Source organism: Tympanuchus pallidicinctus, unplaced genomic scaffold, assembly GCF_026119805.1.
Source record: "Tympanuchus pallidicinctus isolate F22 unplaced genomic scaffold, pur_lepc_1.0 scaffold6, whole genome shotgun sequence".
NCBI classification, from domain to species: Eukaryota; Metazoa; Chordata; class Aves; order Galliformes; family Phasianidae; genus Tympanuchus; species Tympanuchus pallidicinctus.
Window position 1 is genome coordinate 25063389 of NW_026294780.1, and position 23789 is coordinate 25087177.

The window sequence follows — 23789 nt, forward strand, 5'->3', positions numbered from 1 at the left end:
TGTTCAGAAAACACTCCAAAAATATGCCAATCATGTCTTCTGCCTAAGTTTTGTTGCTATTAGAAATTAGAATCTCTTAAAATCTTCAGAACTACAATTGAGCTGTGTGGGGAAGGATCTGGGGATCCTGATGGACAACCAATGGGCCATAAGACAGCAGTATGTCCTCATGGCCAAGAAGGACAATGGTATACTGGTGTGCCAGGACAGATTACAATGGCCAGGAGGATAAAGGAGGTGATCCTCCTTGTCTAGTCTACCCAGGTGAGGCCACATTTTGACTTATGTGTCCAGTTCTGGGTTTCCCAGTTCAAAATAGACTGGGATCAATCTTCTGGAAGGAGTCCAGCAAAAGGCCACAAAGATAATAAAGGGCCTGGAACATATTCCGTATGAGGAAAAGCTGAGTAACCTAGGTTTGTTCAACCTAGATAAAGAAATATGAAAGGGGATCTGATAATGTTTATAAATATTTAAAGGGAGGTGGGAGGCAAATGGATAAATTCAGACTCTTCTCAGTGATATGTAGCTGTGGAACAAGTAGTAATGGAATAAGTAGCCTAAAACTTGAACACTGGAAGTTCTGTACTATCATGTGGAAGGGTGTCTTTACAGTAAGAGTGACAGCAAAGGAAGAGGCTACCCAGAGGGATTATAGAGTTTTTTTCTACAGAACACCTATCTGCATGACCTGTTGTAGGATATCTGCCTTAGTATGGGTGTTGGATTTAATGATCTCTTAAGGTGCCTTTCAACTCCTGCAGTTCTATGCTTTTGTGATTCTGTGACATCAGTGTCCATGCACAATAAATTGTCCATGCATGACTCTAGTAATTAGAGCATTTCCCTTGGACAATGGGATGCACAGGTATCTCAATCTTTGACTTTGATGAATTCTGTGAGCTGTCCTGGATTAGGCCATTCTCCATTCTTAGAGCTATGCATGATGTGGGGATACAGAAAGGGCGAACAAATAAAATTTGCATTATACAACTCAAGTGAGCTTTAAATCTGCAGAAGTGTCTTCTCTGTAATTAATTTCTGGGAAACTTTAGTAACTACTTCAGAACAATAAATTATTTTCTTATTGAAATCTAAATTAGATATTTAAGTTGTCATTTTAAATAAGGTCTTTAAAATACTTGTTTCTACTAAAACATTGAGTTTTATTTAACAAATAGCTCAGGTATTAGTATTCAAACTGTGTTTTGAATAATTTAAGTTGACCAGCATATGGTAGCAATCTTTGTTATCTGACTCTGTGATACATCAAAATAGACACAGATCTAAAGGAAAACTATGAAACAGATATTTATATTTTCATGATCATTCTGTTATAAACAAATGCCTTTATCACTGATTACAGGGAAACTATATAATAATAGAAATCTCAGAATGGTAAGGCTCTTTGAAAATAAATATATTGCATATTAAGTAGCATTTTTTTCTTTTAAGATACTTTCAGAAGAATGACGGCCTTAAATACTGCAACTTCTCTCTGCTACTGACATTTATTTATTTTCATTTCAAGAAATAGAGGGTTTTTTTAGTAATAATTCTGTAAGATTTTCTTGGGTTTAGATTTTACATGCAAATTTATGAAGAAGTGATATGAAATGAAAGTATCATTAAATGTATGGATTCATATATTCATTTTAAAAATTCAAAATTATCTATTTTAACTTCCTTTTTGACTTATCTATTATACATTTTAATTCAGTATTTCACCATTCATGTTATTGTGTTCAATACATAATCTTTGCTTGTTACTTTGAATGTTATCAAATGTTGTCTTTGTATTAAGTTCATACTGAAGACAGTAGTGAGATATTGAACAGCATTAATAGTTGGATGAGATCCCACTGATTATTGGGAAATGAAATTGGAAGGTATGAAAGCTGTTCAAGTTAATTGCATTGCTACCAGAGTATGGAAGTGACTTCTAGTTTGTGTGTGGTGAAAAATTTTGTGTGTTTTTGTTATTGCAGCTTGTTTGCTTGTTTGTTGATCATTAAGTGCTTCAGCTGTGTGTCCTTGCAAAGAAGACCAGTCATATATTGGGCTGCATTAGGAAGACCATGGTCATCAGCTGAAGGAGATAATGTTTCCTCTCAGAATTGGTTAAGACCACATCTGGTGAACTGTATCCAGTGCTAGGCTTCCCAGCATAAGAGAGAAAAACTGAAGAGAATCCAAAAGGCTATCATCAAGCTAGTCTGTGAATTGTAGCATATGACACAAGGAGGAGAGGCAAAGAGAACTGGGGATGTTCAGCCTGAGAATGAAGAGGCTATAAGGAGACTTCATTTCTGTGTGCCACTGCCTCCCAGAAAAGTGTAAGGAACTTCAGAGTTAGACTCTTCTTGGATGTGCAGAGCCAAATACAAGAGAAGGTAGATGTGAGTAAAAAAGGAAATTCAGATTAAATGTAAAGAAAAAAAAGATAAGGTCACCCAAAAGTGATCAAACACACAAAATGAAACAAAATTTCCCAGAAAAATTTTGGAATTGACATCATTGGAGATGTTCAAACCAGCCTAGACATGAATCTGACTAGCCAGCTCTGTTTAGATTCCTGCTCAGAGCATGAGGTTATATACAAGATCTTCTTTGAATGTCCCTTCACATCTATATGATAAGCATGATTATATGATTTCATTTGTTTGGCTTTCTGACAAGACAATTAAAATGTTTTTTGCAGAGGTCAGGAAATTGTACATAGCTTGTTCTTAAAAAAGCATCATATAATTTAGATCATTCTCCTTGTTCAAGCATAAACCATTCTTTATAGATAACTTCTCTAGCCTTACATTTGTTCAGCACTAAGGATGCCTGCTTGATCATTTTCATTTTCAACAATTCCTCTGACAGAATGTGTCTAATTGTAAAACTATGAAACTGTTTGTACTCAAGTCTAAACATGTATCAATCAGACAGTGTTTTCTATTTTGTTTGAAAAACTGTCATAGTGGTTGTTTTAGGTTTCCATTTTAGGGTTTTAACAAATTCTGGAGCAGATGAAAAAAATAAGCAATAAGAGTTGTCTTAAGTCAAAAGAAAATTTTCTGAACAATGGAAAGAGAAAAAATATATCTGCTGAAAAACTGAATTCAACCTTACTGACATCTGACAGGAAAAGTAAAATAAATTTTATCTACCATTATAATAACAATTCATACTGTACATTAGTGCTGAATATTAAACTACTATTCAGCCTAAAACAATGAAACAGTGAAAAATTTGTATTTTCTTTAAGTTCTATTTGAAATAAAAGTCCCAGATTTCAGAAGAAAGCAAAACTAATCAGCCAGACAAGTAAGGGTGCATGTATAAATACTCTGGCCTTAAATATTTCATTTATATTAAATGAATAGCCTGCAGAATAAATCAAGCAGAATAAAACATGCTTGTACATTGTTCCAACTTCTATTTGTTTTCAGTCTTCTGGTTCAATTTCTATAGATTATTTTATCTATTACCTTTGCAATGTATATGAGGGCTGCTCTGAAAGTAATGAAAGCTCCTATTTTATGTTGCCTCACAATGTCATAGGCAGATGTTGGTGGCATGGCAGTAGGCATTCAACCTTCCTGCCAACATTCCATTATATTTTCCTTCTGTGTGACAGCTGGCAGTGGAGGTATCTCACTCCAATTTATAGGAGGGAGAGGAGGTTATTAGATATCTGTATGCCCGGCATGAGATTAAGAAACAGCGGTTCAAATGTTGGTCCAACCAGTTTATTACAAATCTTAATCAGAGAGATGGGGAAGGGGAGGACGGACACAATTATGAATTAGAATAATGGGGAAGGATAGGATGGCAGTAGAAAAGATAGGAAAGAAGAAGCAAGGAGTCTCTGTAGGAAGCAAGAGGGAAATAGTCACCACCATGGATCCAGTGTGGTTTGTAATTCAGTCATTGATCTTCAGTAGTGGTGGGTCTTTGGGCACTGTTGTTCTGTTGACGACGACGGTGATCACGGCAATGATGGCCACTTTTCAATGGTAGTACAAACTTATTTATAAGTCCAAAGTGGTTAGGTCAGCTCTCCTTGGAGTGACAGCTTCTGGCTCTGGGATCTCAGCAGAAACTCCTTTGTTCCCATCTTCCGTGCCTTGCCTGCAGGTAAGAGGGAGCAGGGATGCCCACCTGCATCCTGTTTTTCACAGGACACAATGGTATCATTCCCCAATTTTCCTGTACCAAGCTGGAGCTATTTAGTAACAGGCCAGATCTTCCACCGGTAGACAAACGCTCCTGAGCACTCTCTTCCAGAGGCAAGCAGCTCTGAAGGAAGATGCTTTCAAATGTCCACAAAGTGATGTTGACTGTCACACAGTGGCGCCCATCACTTGCCTCCTCAATAAATCAGAGTCTTATCACAAGAAATACCTCAGGAGAGCAGCCTGACAAAATGAAATCTGACATGGAAGTGCATGTGAAGGAAAGGTATGGAACTGAATTCCTCCATGTGGAAGAAATTGCACCCATTGACTGTCATCAATATTTGCTGAATATATACGGAGACTAAACAGAGGATGTCAGCACAGTCAAGTGGGTGGTTTCAATCGTGATGACAGCAACGTGAAGTACAAGCCATGTTTTGGACAGCCACAAACAGCTGTTACACCACAAAATGAAGAGCATCTCAATCAGGTCATCTGTATGAATTGGCAAATTATGACCAGAGATCTGCATAATGAGCTGCATATCAATTTCAGTGTATTGGAAATGATGGTGGCAACACTGCAATATCACAAAGTTTGTTCCCAGTTGAGTCTAACAAATGATCATTCAGGGACAGAAAGAATACTGCATGAAAGGTTGTCAGACCTATTGAACCAGTAAAATGCAAAAGGTGACAGTTTACTTGATTGCACTGTTACTGGTGTTGAGATCCTCTGTGGCCACTATGTGTTAAGAGTCAAAGCAGCAGTCCATGAAATGGTGACATGTGAATTCCTCACTGAAGAAAAAGTTCATGACACAGTCCTTAGTTGGTGAAATAATATGCACTGTCTTTTGGGATAGAAAAGATTCATCCTTCTGGATTTCCTGGAACCAAAAAAAAAAAAACAAAAAAAACCAAACTCAAACAGTTATATCACAATGTTGACTAAGATGAAACCTCAAATTTCCAGTCAGGTCAGAAAAGAAGACAGTCTTTTTCTTCCAACACAACAACACTCATCCCCTGCCAGTCTAAAGACCATTAAGCATATTGCTTGCACAGTCTTGGCTGGCCTCTCCTACTACACTCATCATATAGTCAGATTTGGTGTCTTCTGAATTTCAGCAGTTCAGACTAATGAAACATGTATGGCATGGGCAACATAGTAATAGCAACAGTGCAGTCATAAATTCTGTGAAACACTGAATCACTTCCACTGCTGCAGATTTTTATAAGCATGGCATTAAGGCTTTTGTTCATTGCTGGTGTGCTGGTTTAGATATTACTGGTAACTAAGCTGAAAAAAAAACAGTGTTTTGCAGCTGAAAATTTTCTCTATCAAAGAGTGTTATTGTGCTCTTGTATCTGCTGTGGTTTCTATGGAGATCAATAGGCATTACTTTTTGAGCAAATTATGTGTTAGTGTTTTTATTCATCTCATGGTCCATTAAGAACTGTCAGATATTTCCACATCATGCACTTTTGTTGTAAAGAAAATCTAGGAAACTCTGGATTGTCCTTTGATCAGTTGGACAAGGACATAAATATTGACCGGTTTTACATCATTAGCAATGCTGATGCAAACACTTGCTCCATGTTATTTGAAGTGGTACAGTTCTTGAAGTCATCATGTCTATTGGAAAGATTATTTGGCTGTCTTTATACTTTTCTTCCTGTCCAGAATGACAGTTTCTAAAAGAAAAAAGAAGTGCAGCTAATATAAAAACATTAGGTAATTTAAACACAAAAAGAAGTCTGAAACATCTGCTTTATTTTTAGTTACTGTGACATAAGTCATTTATACTCCCAACATCCTAATTATTTGACTAAATTAATAACAGCACAGAAAAGCTGCTATGTAAAAAATGCTGTGTACGTTGAAGTTTCCAGATGTAATAGACTTACATTTGCCAGAGTGAAAGCATTTATTCTCTATTCTATAAAACCAGATCAAGTTTATTCAGCAGACTACTTTTATTACTTGTTATTTTTATATATTTATAATCTTCTTACCAGAAGTGATTATTTATACTTAATACAAAAATGATGTGTTCATATGTACAATGGAAGAGGGAGAATTAGGGATAAAACTGCAATAGGCTTAAAAAAAAGTGCTGTAAAATGTTCAGCTACAGGTTTGCATCATTGTGAGAGCAAATTTATGGAGTATGATAAAACAGACACAAAATTTCTAACTTTATTGGAACGAAGCTACATTGAATAATTTTATGGCAAAACCATAAAATCAGAATTCAGTGAGAGAGAAAAGGATAAGTTAGTAGTTTTGACACCAAACTAGGAGTAGAAAGAAGATCCTAAGAACAGAATTTTGAATAGATATTAGGAACACCTGAAATTTGACAAGAAATAATTTGTAGTTCCATTATTATACTTTTATAATAATTGATTAATAGCAAAACTGCACTGTATATTAAAGTAATTCAAAGTACTCAAGAATTAAAATTAACAGATAGCATGAAGAAAAATCCTTATGCTGGAATACCAAGAAGGATGACAAACTGTAGTTATTAAAATATGAATAAAATAAACATTTCTTAAACTTTTCCACAGCTTATTAAGAATGGAATTTTCTTTTATTATATCCACTTCTGGATGGAACAAATTATGTGACTGTTGCTCAAATATCACAGAATCACAGAATGGTCAGGGTTGGAAGGGACCTCAAGGATCATGAATCTCCAACCCCCCTGCCACATGCAGGGCCACCAACCTCCACATTTAATGCTAGACCAGGATATACACTGCAGAAACAATTTACATATAGGATAATGACAATGGCTCTGTACAGAACAGCTGACTTAAGTTTGAGCAGGTTTGGCATTCATAATTTGTACTTATCAGCAGGATAGCTCCAAAATTCTCAGGCTTGTAATGTCAAGATTATGTGATTCTGAAGAAGAAAACATGCAGCGGGCAAAGTATGTTGAGGTCTTTCCCAGGAAGAGTAGAAAAATTACATTTGAAAAGATTAGAATCAACTTCAACTAAGGCTGAATCTAGATTGCTGTCAAGAAGCCATGTTTAAACCAAGAGGAGGAGAATCAAACAATTTTAGGGACAAAATCTGCCCATTTTTCTGAGCAGACAGCTACTAATAGGAAGTGTAAGGCTTTGTGAAAGGAAAAAGTGTGTGCTTCTTAGGTGCCATTCAGGCAAGGATACTACAGTGCAAAAGGAGCTATCAATATGAAAGGAAAGAAGCCATAAACAAGAACATACAGACAGAAGACTTGAATGACAAATGATAAGCGAGGCAGTAATGTGAACTAATTGTGGTCAGTCACACTAATTGATGAGGGTATAAGGAATATGTGAATCTTTATTTTGCTAAAATTATTTTAATTGAGGACCGTATATTGTAGAATACGGCATATTGGGCGTTACTGTAGAAAAGAGTAAGTCATAAACAAACAAACAAACAAACAAAAGAAAGAAACAAAAAACAAAAAACTCCCCAAACTGATAGACAAACATAATGGAGGCCATAACTACAAACAAATTTTCCTGTGATATTCATTAACGAGCTACGAAGAAACTGTAAGCAAACCTGGATTTGCCACTGATAAGAATGTAGGCTTGAGGATCTAGGATTTTGGAACAGAATCCCTGGGACAGAACCAGCTGGTGATGCAATGTGCAGGAGAACAGGGAACAGGAAGAAAGACAGATATAAATAGGGATTGACTGCATTTACAATAGGGCCAACAGTATGCTTCTCTGACTGAGCCCTATGTCTGTTCACAACAGGCTGCTCTAGTTTCTGGTGTATTCACCAGAAAACTTTAAGTTGAATTAACTATTTGTTTTGCTCCAATTTATAAGAGGGAGATGAGGTTCTTTTAATATCTGTATATCCAGCCTGAGATTAAGAAAAAATGGTTCAAATGTTGGTTCAACCAGTTTACTATAAATCCTAATCAGGGAGACGGGGAAGGGAAGGAGGGTGATAGAAAATGTAGGAAACGAGTGAGTTCACGTACAGTGGGGATAGTCACCACCAGGATCCAGCAGTGGTCCTGTTCCGCGAATTCAGAAGGTCTGAGGCAAAAGCAGGAGGGGGGAGGTGAGGAGAAGCAGCAGCGTGGCCAGCCTTGGGCAGCAAGCAGGTAGCAGGAAGAAGTTGCAGAGCCAGTCCAGGAGGAAGCAGCAGGACTCAAGTAGCAGGCCCAGGAGTGTCAGTCAGCATGCAGGAATTCCACAGTGGGTAATATGATGGCAGACACCTTTGTTCTTCTTCAGCATGCTGGTAGCATGGAGGGAGTCCATGGAGGGAGAGAGGCAGGTCGTGAGGCTTCTCATGGCAGAAACCTCTTCTTCTTCATGAGGAATCTGTTACCAGAAAACCTAAACCTCATGATTGTAGATCCCCATTTTATCCTTCTTCTTTTTCTGCCTACATGACAGCCCTGGGTGCTTGAGCAAGAGTCATGTGAGTATCCCTCTGAATGGCCATCTTCCTTGAGATAAGTCCACACAAAAGACCGCTTCGCAGCCATTAAGCTGCAGCTTATCTCTCTTGTTTCCCCTGGCCTTGCCCATTTGTGTATTAGGTGGGCAGAAAGTTCATCCCAGGGGATCTGCAAATATGATTGCATGTGGAACAAGTGTACCAACCTGTGTGTCTTTGCAGTGAGTTTCAAGATGGACTAGCTGTTGAGTGAACCTATGGGGCAGGTGAGGTCTGGGATCTAGCAAGGCTGCCAATCTGGCAGAGACGCTATGCCAGTGCTCAAGGAATCTGTGAATGTGCTGGTGAGCCTGGAGATGTTGTGTGTGCTGTATACGCCTACACCAAGGACCTTATGTCTCTGCCAGCCTGAAAGCAGGTGAAGGCTAGGCGGCATGTTTTATGAGTGTTATGTGTGAGTGCTACTGAACACAGCACCTGGTCTGTGTGATCATCTTTGTCAGTGTCATATGCTTCTGTCTGTATGTGTGTGAATTAAGTGTTTGGCTTTGTTACTGGTTGAACCAGAAAAAAGGAAAGCCTTAGGGCAACAGGCTGGACTCTACTGGCCTGATAGAAGAGAGTTCTGGATCAATGCTGCTGCCTCAGCTGTTCTCCTATACTACCTTAATTGGAAGTAATTGAGCATGTGTTACAAACATGAATTTACTCGGGAAATTATTATAGTGTAGAGTGAACCAGCAATGACACTAGAATGAAAATGCCTGGAGAATATCACAACACTATAGCACTAGCCTTGCAAAACAGACACAGGTCCACAGCAAATCACAACTAAAACACAGATCACTGCTTATTAATGAGTTTGGAATGCAACCTTGAGAGTAACCTTGGTTTTAGAACATGATGAAAGCAGAGATAAAAAACAGAATGCTTGTATGACTGAATTGTGCTAATGAAGCCATTCTTTATTCTGTCAGGAAGTTATTCCCTGAAGAAAGTTGTATCATATTGGAGGAAAATATGCATCTATAAAAGGAGAAAAATTCTGTTTTAAAATATGTGCCAGCCATTGCACAGAGGTCATATAGCATGCTCATAAATAAGAACATCTTGTTCATAAGTTTCTGAAAACTTTTTGTAACAGTTTTACTGAAGTTTTCTTTTCACTTGCAGGTCCAGAGCAATGCCTACAAATTTCACAGACTTCTGAAATGAACTTCTGAACTGATAATTCTGCTAGACTGTTTTGCTTCCTCTGTGGGTATTATTTTGTGATTATAAAAAGGAAATATATTTCTATGGCTTTCATTATCTTAATTAGTTTACTGCTTGTCTTTGGCTAGTATACTGCCTTTGAACTATATTTCTAGTTTGAATAAAACTTGTTTACTCTCTGCGCAGTGTCTTGCAAGTGACTGAACTACACAGTGATCTTTGGACTGACCTAGTAAGCATAGTTAAGTACAGCAGAAAAGAATCTCATGGTCCAGTAGAATTTAAGATGCCTGATTTGGGAAGATATTTTGCGATAGTCAGATTGTTTTATTACCTGCTTATCGAAGTACTGTAGACAAGAAAATGCCTTCATATACTCATTCATTGTTTCTTCATTTACATTGTTCATAAACAATTTATCTAAGAGTTCAAAATATGACCACAAGTTATCCTAAGACTTAAATCTTTAAAACTATAGCTTTCCCCAAATCCATGAAAATCTATCTCAGTTTTTCAACTTATACTCACAAAAAATTACTTCCGGACTGACTGGGGCTTTTACAATATGAACAATGTTGTTTCCACTAGCTATTATTTTTGTCTACTGGTGGTGTAACTGATTTGCCAGCCTTACAATCTCAGAAATTTCTGAGCCAGGATGACTTTTATTTGGACATATCAACAGTGTTTTCTTTTCAGTAAAACAGGATTTGCTAGGTCAGTCTAATTTTCCTCTAGAGATGTTCCTAAGATGCTTGTTCTAACGAGCTGCTAAATAATGTATTGCCATGCAGGAATCTGGAAGGATGACATGCCCTTTATTTTGAGTATTTACCTGGTTTACAGTTTTTATAGAATAGTCAAAACAATAACATTTTAAATGACACTTGTAATCTCTTTTAAGAACTTATATTACAACATCATTGCAGGAGTAGTGTCGCTAATCACTCAACAGTTACGGTACCTTGCTTACATTTTCTCTCTCGCTGCCTATATTGTTAGCATATGCAGAAAATTACTTCATCATCCATGGTTCTCAGTTATATAGAATAATTTATTTTGGTATTGAAAGAGTGAAAAAGGCAAAAATACCACAATAATCTTTCATGTGAATTGAGCTTTGCATCCCTGGGAGAGGTGTTATTTTGTATGTGTTGATCTGAACCTTGAAAACAAGTAAAAGTTCTTACAAGTCTGAAACAGAACATATTTCAAGAGAAAAGATATAATAAAAAGGACGTTTTTTGTTTTACATATTTCAAGAGAAAAGATACAATAAAAAGGACGTTTTTTGTTTTAACAATGAAAAAGAAAAGCTGTCTACATTGCAGAGATGGGAGGATTTCAGTAATTTTTTTTGTTTATTGAACAGATGTTAAAATACTATATATTTTATACTAGTTATATACATTCTTTATTGTCAAGGGAATGTGATGATATAGAATAATCATGTACTTTGTGCTGCCCTAGCACCTGAAAAGCAAACAGTTTTTACGTTAGAAAATAATAATTGCTTTTGGGATAGCAAAACTATTGTGTGAGTTTTGTGTAGGACGTGGAAAATAATGTAAGAATATTTATTTGGAAAGAATGTTTCCTGTAGTATTTTTTGAGGTCTTAAAGAAACAAACAAACAAAAAAAAAAAAAAAAAAAACCACCATACAAGACCTTAAAAAATTACATACAATACAAGAACTTAAAGGAATAATAGTAATTTTAAAAGTATTTAAAGAGATTTAAAATAAATACATAAATAAATGCAAATGTATACAACAGGGAAAAAAAAAATAACATTTTAAAGATATGTTAAGTAGATTTGAAAAGTCTATACATTTCATGTAATCAATCAACTTGGATAATTTGTGCAAGTTGATATTTTGTGAAAAATAACATATCTGTGAATTACAAGTTAATATATGACTGTATCTATCTTTAGAATCAAGTAAAGCTGATAAGTTATTTATTCAATTTATGCTTCTTCAATTTTATTTGGGAAATATAGTCAAAATAATGAACCCAGCTCAGGTAAGAGACTAGAAAAAATAAGTAAGTTTCAAAACTCAGAGTCTTCCTGTTCATTCAGGAAGTGTTTTTCTGTTTACACTGGCCTGTTGGGTACATGAAAATCTCAATTTCACCCAGACAGAGGACACAGACAGAAATTCTGATTTCTATTTGTAAGGGAATAGAATTTTAGGTACTAAACTAAAAGAGAAGAATGCCAGAGCAGGAATTAACATGGCATTGTGGAATGAGTAACAAATTAAAAGTAGATCAGTTTTTGAAGAAAATGCAGATTCCAGAGTTTTTTCAGAGCAGAAGTCTTAGCCAGGGACACTACTGAAGAGACAAAGGAATTTCAAATACATTGCCTGCTGAGATTAATCAGTCTGAAGTACTGTGACTCAACGTACATAATGGATAAGAAACTCTCTGTGGAACCTGAGGACATTGAAAAGCTGACTGGGTAATGATTCCCATATACTGTATATGTCGACACATGTACACACAAACACCACACAAAAGACGTAGATCTTCTGAATGACCTTGAATAAAAACATGTTCTTAACAAAGTTATGACAAACTCTTATTACCGCCTTTACTCTCAAATGCCTCAAGATACCTGCTTTGGTCCATGAAGCATGAGAAGAGGTCATATGCAGATATTGAAGTCCAGTATGCAGTATGGATCTACCTAATCAAAGCAAAGTAAAGAAGATAACACTCTGTATTCATTTTTTACTTTCATACTGTCATGGTTTTATGATTTTTGGTTATCGGTATTCCACATAGTAACATTATGTAGTGCACTGGGAGTTAAAGAGTTAATGCTCTAGTTCTGGGCACCTGCTCAGAAGAGAAGAACTACATATCCTGGAAGACTTTGCATTCAGAGAGGAGATATAACCCCTTGCAAGGTCACGAGACCTCCCCCTTTTCTTCTTCCTCTCTTCTCCTTGCTACTTATCCCAACTACACACATTGCCTTAGCACTAGTGTAAAGCCTACAGCTTTTGGACACTCTTTCTCTCATTATATTTGATTTATTAGCTTCAATTCTAATTATATTGTATTTTAGTGTGTTATCTTGCATTTCAATACCAGATTTAGTAAATTTGTTTTTCATCAGATAGTTGCTGCTATTTTTAGTTATTTTGGTGTCCCCTTTTTCCCCTTTCTAGAGGCAAGGATCTGCAGATTCCTCTGCCCCACTAGTCACGGAACTGGGCTAAACCAGCTCATAAACCACTGACACACAGAATGCATAAATTAGAGTCCACCCTTTTCATTCATTCATTGTTATTTAATTCTTTTGTGCTCATTACCATACAAAATAAATAACTCTCATTAGACATAAATGTGCAACATTTCCATTTATTATACCTTAAAGTGTTACGACGACTTAGTGTTGATGTGTTCTTATCTTTCCTGCAGACTTTTCTATATTAGAAAGATTGCATGTCTAGTAAAAATAAGATTTAGTGAATACAAAAATGCCATTTAGTTCCATAAACCAGATTTGTTATTTGCAGTATATTTTTCAGATACCTCACTTTGCATTACTTCTAAAAACCTTCGTATTGCTTGGGTCTGTTAGGCTTTAAGGAAGATATAGTAAACAAATGTTCCCGCTGCTCTTAATAATCTGATTATTAAAGGAATAACTAGGTAGCAAGCCTCTAAACATCCTTATATGCAAGTTTATTTTTGTTTGTTTGTTTTATTATCTTGCTATTGAAGTTAATGAATGACATGCATTACAAGTATCTCCATTATTTTTATAGCAGATATTTAAACTGAGAATTGAGTAAGATCAAATATAGTACTGTTTTTCAGATAATTTTTAGTGCAATTTATAAATCTTTTGCAATAATTTTCTCTCAGATAATTTTTAGTGCAATTTATAAATCTTTTGCAATAATTTTCTAGAAGACCTAACTAATGAAAAGATCCACATCTTAGTTCAATATGGATGTTGGGTGTTGTTTCTTGCAGTGGGTATGAGATGCTCTGGTATGTACTGAGTCACAGAACTGTTATTTGTGAGTGGATATGGAGCAATGCTAAAGCAGAATCCCTGAAAGCACACATTAAGTGAAGGTTAAAGTATAGTTATTGGGAAAGCATGCTAAACAACTAGAACTATTTCATATGCTGTGTGCATGCTCTGCTCTTCCCAGTATGACAGTAAATAATACAGTTGATGAAACCATGAGTGACTGACACTACTTTGCATTTTAATCTTTCTACACAATAATTAATCTTTCTAAAATTTTAACAGATAAAGTAGAACAAAAACTGGAAAAAATACTGTTTTGACATTCAATAGTTTCTGTATTCATTTTTTGCTTTCATAGAATAAATAAATAAAAGTTTAAATAAATTTGTATTGTGAAGAAAAAAATATTAATTCATGTAAGCTAAAAAGTATAAAGTTAATCACATCTGCAAGTAAATACATTTTAAACAGAAAGATGCTAAGGCAGATGAGAAAACAGTGTTTTCTTTAACATATGAACAATTACACTTGAATCTTATAATAAATGCAATGCTTTAAAAAATTGTAATGACAATGACAACATTGATTGCATTACTAAAAATCACTCACTGTTGTAAGATCAAACTAAATTTCTAACAAAGAGTGTTTAATATTATTTCCTAATTGTGCTTTCTTTGATAAATTGGCATGATAGAAATGAGTGAGAAAATCAGCAATCTGGATCCAACAAACATAATATAGCACTAGAACAATATTTAAAGCAACTCTAACAGAAGTCAGTGTATGGTAATTGTAGGAGTGTTCTTTGGAGACTATGGAGACCTACAATTGAATGTGAATTAATTTAAACTTTTCTAGATCTACAGAAACCCAGTGCTCAGAAGAGTACTGAAACAAAAAAATTTACCTGGACCAAAAAAAACCACCACCTCGCCAAAAAAAAAAAAAAACACAAAAAACACCACAGCTATTTAAAATAGCATATAGGAAGGGAGTAGAACATGAAAAACTGCTCTAAGGCTCAAAGTGAGAAGTAGGTTAGGTCTACTAAAATTTGTTGCTGCTCCTAGCAGAAGAAATAGGGTAAGAAATGCAAATATGTTAGGGTCAAAAGTAAGTGTAGGAGATCTAGAAATGATGGAGATGTTGATGTGTGGGAAAAAAAAGCTTGAATTTTCTGCTGAAAAGGGAGAATGATTTGGAGTATAATGTAGTTTATCAAGTTGAGAGGGAGTGAGAGAAGGAGGAAATTTGGCTATGAAAGTTAAACAGATTGAAGAAGTGGGAAGTAAGGTGTGAAGAATAAAAAGAGATGGCATTTTTCTTTGCACTTACAGCTGCAGATGTTGAGTGATAACCTCCAATGAAACAGAATCTGAGTTGTAAAAGCACAAAATAAGTAAGAAAATATTTTATTTTCAGTACGGTTATAAAGAAAAGAGAAATATTACTTGGTTTACAGCATATTTAAATGAAAGAAATTATGATTATACAATTAATTATTTTGTCTGAACCACTTAATATACTGCAAATGTGGTGGATTTTGTTGCTGTTGTTGTTTGTTTTTATTTGTTGGGTTTTTTTGTTTTGTTTTGTTTTGTTTTGTTAATGGGATTGTCTTCAAGTGGATAACTTTTAGAATTCTCATATATAAACACAGTTAAATCTGCAAATCATTACTCACAATCAGTCAAGACAAAAATGGGCTTGGATGTTGAAAAAACCTTACAATCGAATAAGCTCAGATATATAAAAGCCATAAATAGCTCAGAATTATATGCAATTTTTTTCAAAGTAAGAGTTACAGACAAAATTAAGTCACAAGTCATACAGCAGAATTTCTAAATTTGTATCATTCTTGATAATGTAGAACACCTTAGACATTTCCAGTCATTGTTTTTAATATACACAGTAAAATTCCAGAACATTTCTTCTATCTGAGTAATTACTCTGACAAATGCCTCAGTTAAAGATATAAATCCTGGCTTGCTCAGAAAAGTATGGAAGGTCTCATATGAGCTTCCATAGTGTAAAGTCCTTGACTGCCGTAATTTTAGCTCTGTAGTACTAGTGCTATTACCAGAAAGTCTTGTGCTTAATTCTAAGGGTAGCCTGACAACTTTTTACAAATGATACTCCAGAAGGTGTGGGGTGGGGGGAAACTAAAAAAAAAAAAAAAGCAGAATTTCACTGATCCACTGACACTGCAAAACAACCTCGTCTACGAACTACAATGAACTTTTTTTCCTCCTGCGGATGGAAAATATTTTGCTGATATTGTAAATAGAAAGTGAAAAAGATATCATAATGGTAGAAGTTTGATATTGTTTCTGTTTCCTTGCCTCCCTGTGAATCCTAACACTTGGCAAACTGAGCTGAATTTTCCCCTTTTCCAAACAGGAGTGTGAAATGTCATTTGCTTGCCTCCTTTTTTGTTGATTGTCATGGTTTTATGACTTTTTGTTGTCAGTAACAAAACATTATGTGGTGCATTGGGAGTTAAAGAGTTAATTCTGCAGTTCTGGTACCTGTCCCAGAAGGGAATAACTACATACCCCACAGGACTTTCTGTTTGGAGAATAGATATAACCCCTGGCAACCTCAACTGCACGTCTCGCCTCAGTCTTAGATTAAGGCCTTTGGTTTTCAGCCACTCTCTCTCATTTCATTTGATTTATTAGCTTCAATTCCTATTATAGTGTATTATATTTTATTATAGTGTGCTGTCTCTAATTATAATAACTTATTTAGTAAGAAAGTTTGTTTCTACTCAGATCATTACTGCTGTTTTGTTTTTGGACCCATCTCCCTACCCTTTTCACTGTTTTCCTTAGGAGTGGATCCCTCTGCCCCGCTAGTCACACAACTGGGCCAAATGAGCCCATAAAATGTTGACATTGATTTATTTGTGGGAAATCTACATTAAACAAGCAGGCTTTGTATTTTGGCTACATAGTCTGTATTAAAATGGACTACAGCTAAAGCTATTTACAACACTGCATCTGCCATATTTTCATATTATCTCCTGTATCTAGACCATTATACACAATAATAAGTGCACCATGTTTTGGACATAAACATGTTTTGGAGTATTAATTCTCCCAAAAATTTGGAGTGCGATGAAGAAGAACTTTAAAGTCTTTGTATTCTTTTCCCAGATTTCATATAGTTAGATACCAATCATACATATGGGAATGGAAAGGGAAGAGATATATACCGCTGTGTTTTGAGTCCAGGTAAGTTTAATTCTGAGTTGTTTAAAACCTTCCATTAAAGTACATTGGTCATTTGTGTCACACTGCCAACAGTTTAAGCCGTAAAGTGTTATGGTTAGATACAGACAACCTAGTTACTTTCTCAGTGCTGATATTTCCCATGAACTGATATTGCTGTGGAGCATTTATCAAATCACAGCTGTTTTATATTATATTTGTTATTAATTTGTAGAAACATGGCTGATTCAGTAGTAGGGCTTTTTTTTTTTTTTTTTTTTTTTTTAATTGTATAGAGCTGCAATTGAAAAATTACTGAATTTGTTCCATAGCTTATCTTTCAGTTTAAAAAGCCATTATTCTGGTCATGCGTGTGTTGTGTGAATGACAGAGGAAGTGGCTATCTCATTTGTAATGTGGTACATTGCACTAGCAAAGGAAAATGCTCCTATGGTTAACGCACACAAATCTGCTTATTTCAAAAGAATGCTTTCCTTACATCCAGCAGCCTAAGATTAAAAGTATGCAGAAAATTGAAAGCAAGAGACTTGGGTGTGATACTTTTACCACAAAAAGGCTCTGAATGTTATACTGTATATCATAGTATTCCAAGGTGCAGGGTTTCTTTGTGTATTTGTTTTGGTCTTTTTCTGATAACAGATTAGCACTATTTTTTTTCCCCACTTCCAGTAAATATTAATTGGACTGTCATATCAATTAATGAATATACTCCAGGAAAAGAGATGCCTGGGAATCTTTATTGTCATTTTTCATGATTATTTTAAAGTATTTTACACAAAACAAAATATCTTTAACAGCAGTCTTTTTTAGTGTTCTTTAATCACTGTTTTTTTTTAAAAAAAAACTCCAGTGGAAGCTGTCTTCTACAGTTTTTCAACATCTGTGAATCTTATTCCTTGTTTTCTACTGGTCCTGGTTCTTCTCATAGGCTATTCTAGGGAATCTAGGTTTTCAGCATGCTGACAGTAGTTTGAATTCAACAGATAAAGCAGACAACATAAGCAAATCTGGAAGTATAGGAACCATGTGTTTGGTAGACTTCATGTGCAGAAAAAGTTGCATTTGCTCAATTTATATGAAATAAATCCAGTCTGACATATCTGTCAGAAATAGTGAATGTAAAATAAACAGTCAATCTGAACATTTGTCTGAAGTTCCAAAAGTATCCATGTATTATTTTTCCCAAAAGGACCATTTGACTTTATAAAAGCACCTAAAACTAATTTCTTCATTTATTTATTCTTCATATTATTTATATTTAGCTTTCCACCAGCAGTCTTGCTCCAATTGCTGAAATACTTTACATGTCTAAGGTTATGCCATTAAATTTTGAACACTTTTCCATAATAGAACAGGACAGTTTCATTCTTGATTTCAGAACATACTTTCCTGATGTCGTGCCTGTAATATATAAGGACACAGATTGAATTACAATCTTTTATCTTCTTTGTGGTGTATAAAGATCCTCTGTGTTAAGGAAGAGCAGTGGTGAACATTCTCAGTATACTGGTTCAGTTCATATTCATTAATTCTAACATTTTTGACTGTTTTTCTAAGTTTCTAAGAAATATTTTAATTTAAAAAAGAGACAAAAATAAATTTGAGAGTGATTATACAGAGAATGTCTATAACAGTATTTATTTTGTAGTGAAAGGGAGCCAAGAAATGTCATTTTTCCACAAATGAGCTATTCAGTATGAAAATCAAGTCCAATTCAGTTTCTTTACATGATGCTGATAATGCAGTATTTCATTATCAAGTAGGATAACTTATATACAGAAAGATAATGTATAAGATATACTAGCACTGAAAGAAAAAAAAGAAGAAACTAAAACAAAAATAATAAAAAACAACACAGTTTCAGAAACATCATTATTTACAAAACATTTACACAATTTCTCTTTCTTTCAATTCTTTGAATAAATAATTACAATTTTTTCTGGGTAGACCAAGTTCATATCTTGCCTCTAAATGTACTCCAATTATTTAATTTGAAATATTCAATCAAATGCTTCCACTACACTTTCAATTAGGATTTCTAAACAGCTTTTAAATAGATTATAACCACATACAATTTAATTTAGCATTTCTGCAACCTCAAATTACCCAGTCAGAATCACACCTCCATTGTCATCAATTCTAAGAAAGACATCCAGTGGTGTCATCCAGTGGTGACCTCCACTGTCCTTTCTCCTCAGAGTGAGAAAGCTAAGTGATAATACCTCAGAGTACTTGCTGTGTTATGAAGGTACAATATTTAAATGCAGTAACTAAGTCAAAAGTACAATTCAGTTTGAGAGCTGGCAATTCTGGAATAATCCAAATCTGACATTCACACAAAATAATATGTAAGCACGGTGTATTCTCTGCAAAATCTTATCAGAAGTGTAAACATTTTAATGGAACATTTGTCAAATAAAAACCTCACCAAAACACATGAAAGTCGCTTTACAGAGTGCACTAGTGAATTATTCTATCCAAAGGAGTGTACTCCCATCTTGTTTTCCTTTTTAGCGCAGAGAAACTTGAACTGCAATATCTAGCTGAGTTCTGTAAAGGGGGAAAATAATTACAAACCCATGCCTTCACCTGAAATGTGGAATAGTAGTGTTCATGGCTTACTCCAGTAGTACAGGAGTACTGTGTATTGAGTGTAAAGATGTTATTTTTGTGTTGGGTGTAAATGACAAGACTTGGTAGCATGCCAGCTGCAGACATGATCTCTGTGGGAAGAAATCTGCCTGCCCTGTGCTGGACCCAATTTCATTCAGATCTGCAAAGGATCTGATACAGGACACAGCTAAGTTCATTACTTGGAACTTCTGTAAAAATAATTTAAGAAAGGATCGTAAACATTGAGGAACAGGAAGAACAAGGCCAGAGCAGTAAAGAGAGTGACCAAGAAGCTGTATGGATGTTTGTCTGCTGTCAGGGGTCAAACTACCAAAATATTGAACATTTGAAAGTTCAGTATACCTTAGGCTAAAGAGATTGGCTTAGCCAGAGGCAAACTGACAAACTCAAAATTAAAGGTCACAGATTTCACTTTCACACCACTCAGCGTTTAAGCAATTCCTACAATGAGTGTTGTAGTTATTCTCGTATTTTTCTGTTTCCTCTTTTAACTAATTGTCAGTTCAAGAGGGAACTACTTTACTGAATGTTAATGTTAAATTCCCATGTTAATTATTTTTTTAGAGAAGCTGGAAGTAGCTGTGTGTATATATAAAATTGTGTATATACATTGTTTACATATGTATATTTGTATATATACACACACATATACATATGTATTATATACATATATGTACATATGTTATATATATATATATAACATGAATATATAAATAATATATATATACATATGCTATCATTCCAGCTCTATATTCCTCCACTCTGTATCACTGCATTTGAGTCATAAATACTTAAGTCTGCTTAGAATAACTGCTTGTTTCTCCTCTCTTTACAATATAATGGTTTTAGTGTACAATAATAGTGTACAATAATATGGAACAATTATAATATGAAACACAGAAGAAAAAATGCTGTAAAAACTAAACCAAATAAAACAACACTGCAGACAGATCAAGAAAAGTTGAAATGGAGCAAGCCTTAGTGCTGACGCCTTGAAACTCAGTTAAGAGTCTACGATCTATTATTGGCAGTACTGCTATACACAACAAGGCTATGGAATTCCGATTAGAAAGAGGAAGGATATCACAGTTATCCCTTTCCTTCTTGATTTGTCTTAAATTATGAACTAAAATCCTCTACTCTGTAGCAAACAGCAACTGAATTGTAGCAAGAAACAAATCCCTCATATTACATCAAATTTAGATTATGTTTAGGTTCTTGCAGTTTTAATGACCTACTATCATCAATTTTCACCCCTAGATACACAGTTTATAATTCAAATCAAGCTAAAATAATTCCATAATATGGGAAAGAAAAAGAAAACAACTACAGATGAGAACTGAGATCTTTAAGTAAGTAAGTAAATAAAACTTATAACCCTTCACCCCTACCAAAATCTCTAAGACTGTGTCTTCTTAGTTGTTCTTTTGGTAGGAAAAGTAGTCTTTGGTAGTATTAATCCAACTATGTTGAAATTAAGTATATTGCATTGTAGACATTGTCATAGATCTTTATTGTTGTCTTCTAAATATGAAAGTAAAACCTCTTGAAAAATAATGTATACAAGGGCTGCTCTGAAAGTAACCTACTTTGTTATGTTGGCTCATAATGCCAGAGGCAAATGTTGGTGATATGGCAGTAGGGGTTGATTTTTTCTGGCAATATTCCATTATATTTTGTTGCTGTGCAACAGGTGGCAGCAGAGGGATAGTCTGACAAAATTGTTTCTGACATGGAAGTGCATATGAAGCAAAGGTGTGTAATTGAATTCCTTTGTGTGGAAAAAAAAAAAATGCACCTACTGACAGTGATCAATACTTGCTGAATGTTTATGGAAACTAAACAGTGAATGTGAGCACAGTGAGATGGTGGGTGGTATGCTTCAGCAAGGGCATCATCCTAGCAGCTGTGAAACAGTGGGCTGCTTCCATCAATGCAGATTTTCACTAGAGTGGCATGCAGGCTTTTGCTCACTGCTAGTGTGTTTAGTTGATAGTGGTAACACTTTATAGCTGAGAATTTTCTCTATCAAATAGTCTTGTTATGATCTTTGTATCTGTTATAATTCCCATGAAAATAAACAGGAGCCATTACTTTCAGAGTATTTTTGGAAATTTTATTTCTCCAATGAATATCAGTCTTGTTTCAATTTCAATAGTGTTATTACCACTTTCCAATGTAGAAATAAATTTTTGGATTGAAATGTGAGAATTACTCTTAGTGCTTTTCTGTTCTACACATTACCACAAATTTATCTAATTTCTATTAGAATCTTATTCAATTTCCCTATTTAGATGTCTGAGTAAATGTAGCAATTTGAACTTCAATAAACACTGATTAAAAAAAAAAAAAAAAAAAAAAAGTCTCAGTGTAGATCTTTAGACAGACTCACCTGCAACTTGTAAACATTAGTTTAACTTGGCCAATACCAGAAGTGTCCTACAATGCCCTTCCAGTCTTGGAGAATGAGTTAAAAAATAATAATAAGAATAATCAACAACAACAACAAATGACTAGGAACAAAAGCATAAATTAATCCTTTCTTTGAGCTAGATTTGTAATTGATCTTTTTTATATATGCCTATCTGTTTCATGCCAATCTTCTACACGCAATGATGAAAATAAAGTCTAGACTTTTAAGTCAGTAAGAAAGTTTGTAATATGATTAAGTCTGTGAAGCCAGGATTTGCTTTAATGTTGGTACAAGGTCTGCTTAAAAATAAATGCTTATTTTGACCCAGTTTTTGATCTTGTTTAAACAGAGATATTAGGAGGTATTCATAAATACATATTAAGTTGAGGAATTTCATCTGTATTCTTAGTTCATTTTCACTGTTCCATAGTAAAGTTAAGATCCTCTGCTTTATACAGTACAGACAGAAACTCTGTGAATACTGCTGGACTACCAGTTCCACTTCTTTCAATGTTATATGAGAATGTGTGGTTTCAAAAATTCTTAACTAACTTATGAAAACTAATATGTTTACTTTCTGATCTTAAAAACATTTTGGTGTTAAAAAATCTAAAAGCAACTTTAAGCTACACACTTTATCTTCTTACACACACTTATCTTCTGTAAACCTATTGCTGTATTATATAATTACAGAAGAATTAACCTACAGTACAAGGAGGAATCTATATTTAGGAGAAATGTGTGAATTTCTGGAGCAGCATTTTAATTTAGAAAATTAAAGATATATCATCCCTTCAGTGAGTATGAAGTTATGCAGTGTGAAATCCCTGTAAAACATGTTCCTATTCTTGAATTTACATTGACTCAATGTTCTTTAAAAAACTGAATTATTTAGTGAGAAATAATGCAATGCATATGATGCTTATTTACTAATTTACTGCTCAAAATGTGATGAACAGCAAATCAAAAAGTCTACAGGAGAGAAGGACAGACTTCCTGTTGGCAAGCAGTGGTTTTATTTTGGTGGGGTGATCTCAGCCAGTGAGACACTGTTGAATAAGTTCCTGTTTGTTTTTTTCCTTTCCATTCTTGTAGGAAACAATTTTGTTAACTGAATTAAAAGAGGCACTTTTCTCACTCATTTTCTTTTCACTCACTCAATAAGTAACTTTAGCATCATCTAAGATTTCTTCACAAAGTCCACAAGATGGTTTATCCACCACTGCAATTTCAGCTAGCCATATGTGATGGTCACAATCTATGAGGGTGAACCAATCTGCAGGTGTGTAGATTCTGACAGTGGGCCTGTAGGATTCCATAATACACAAGGACTCAGATGTTATCTTTCCATTAATTTCTTTATCAAAATTTTGTACAAATTACTAGCAGTAAATCAAGTATATACTACAAGTTACTACAAAACTACCACAAGTAAAGCAAACTTTCACATAGAATTGCCTATCTGTACGCGTACAATAACTGTGTATTAATATGTGTATTATTTGAAGTAGACTACATTCACCAAACCATTCCCAGACTGAGGACAACTGAAAACTGTAAAGTTTCTCTTCATAGAAGATCCACAAAATGGAGTTTGGAATCAGGCAGGTATTGCCAGAAAGAAAGGGTCCTGTCTGTCCTGGAGAACTCACGCAGAAAAGCTCTCTCATAGAGGCTTGTATTGAGTTCA

General features: G+C 34.8%; 1 long non-coding RNA gene across 1 annotated transcript; it reads left to right on the forward strand.

The window, feature by feature from the left end:
• Positions 1-9589: 9589 nt before the first annotated feature.
• Positions 9590-21663, forward strand: LOC128071616 (uncharacterized). Its single transcript, XR_008201912.1, has 4 exons — positions 9590-9682; positions 9777-9860; positions 16978-17055; positions 20947-21663. It is a non-coding gene; the product is annotated as an uncharacterized LOC128071616 (long non-coding RNA).
• Positions 21664-23789: the final 2126 nt, after the last annotated feature.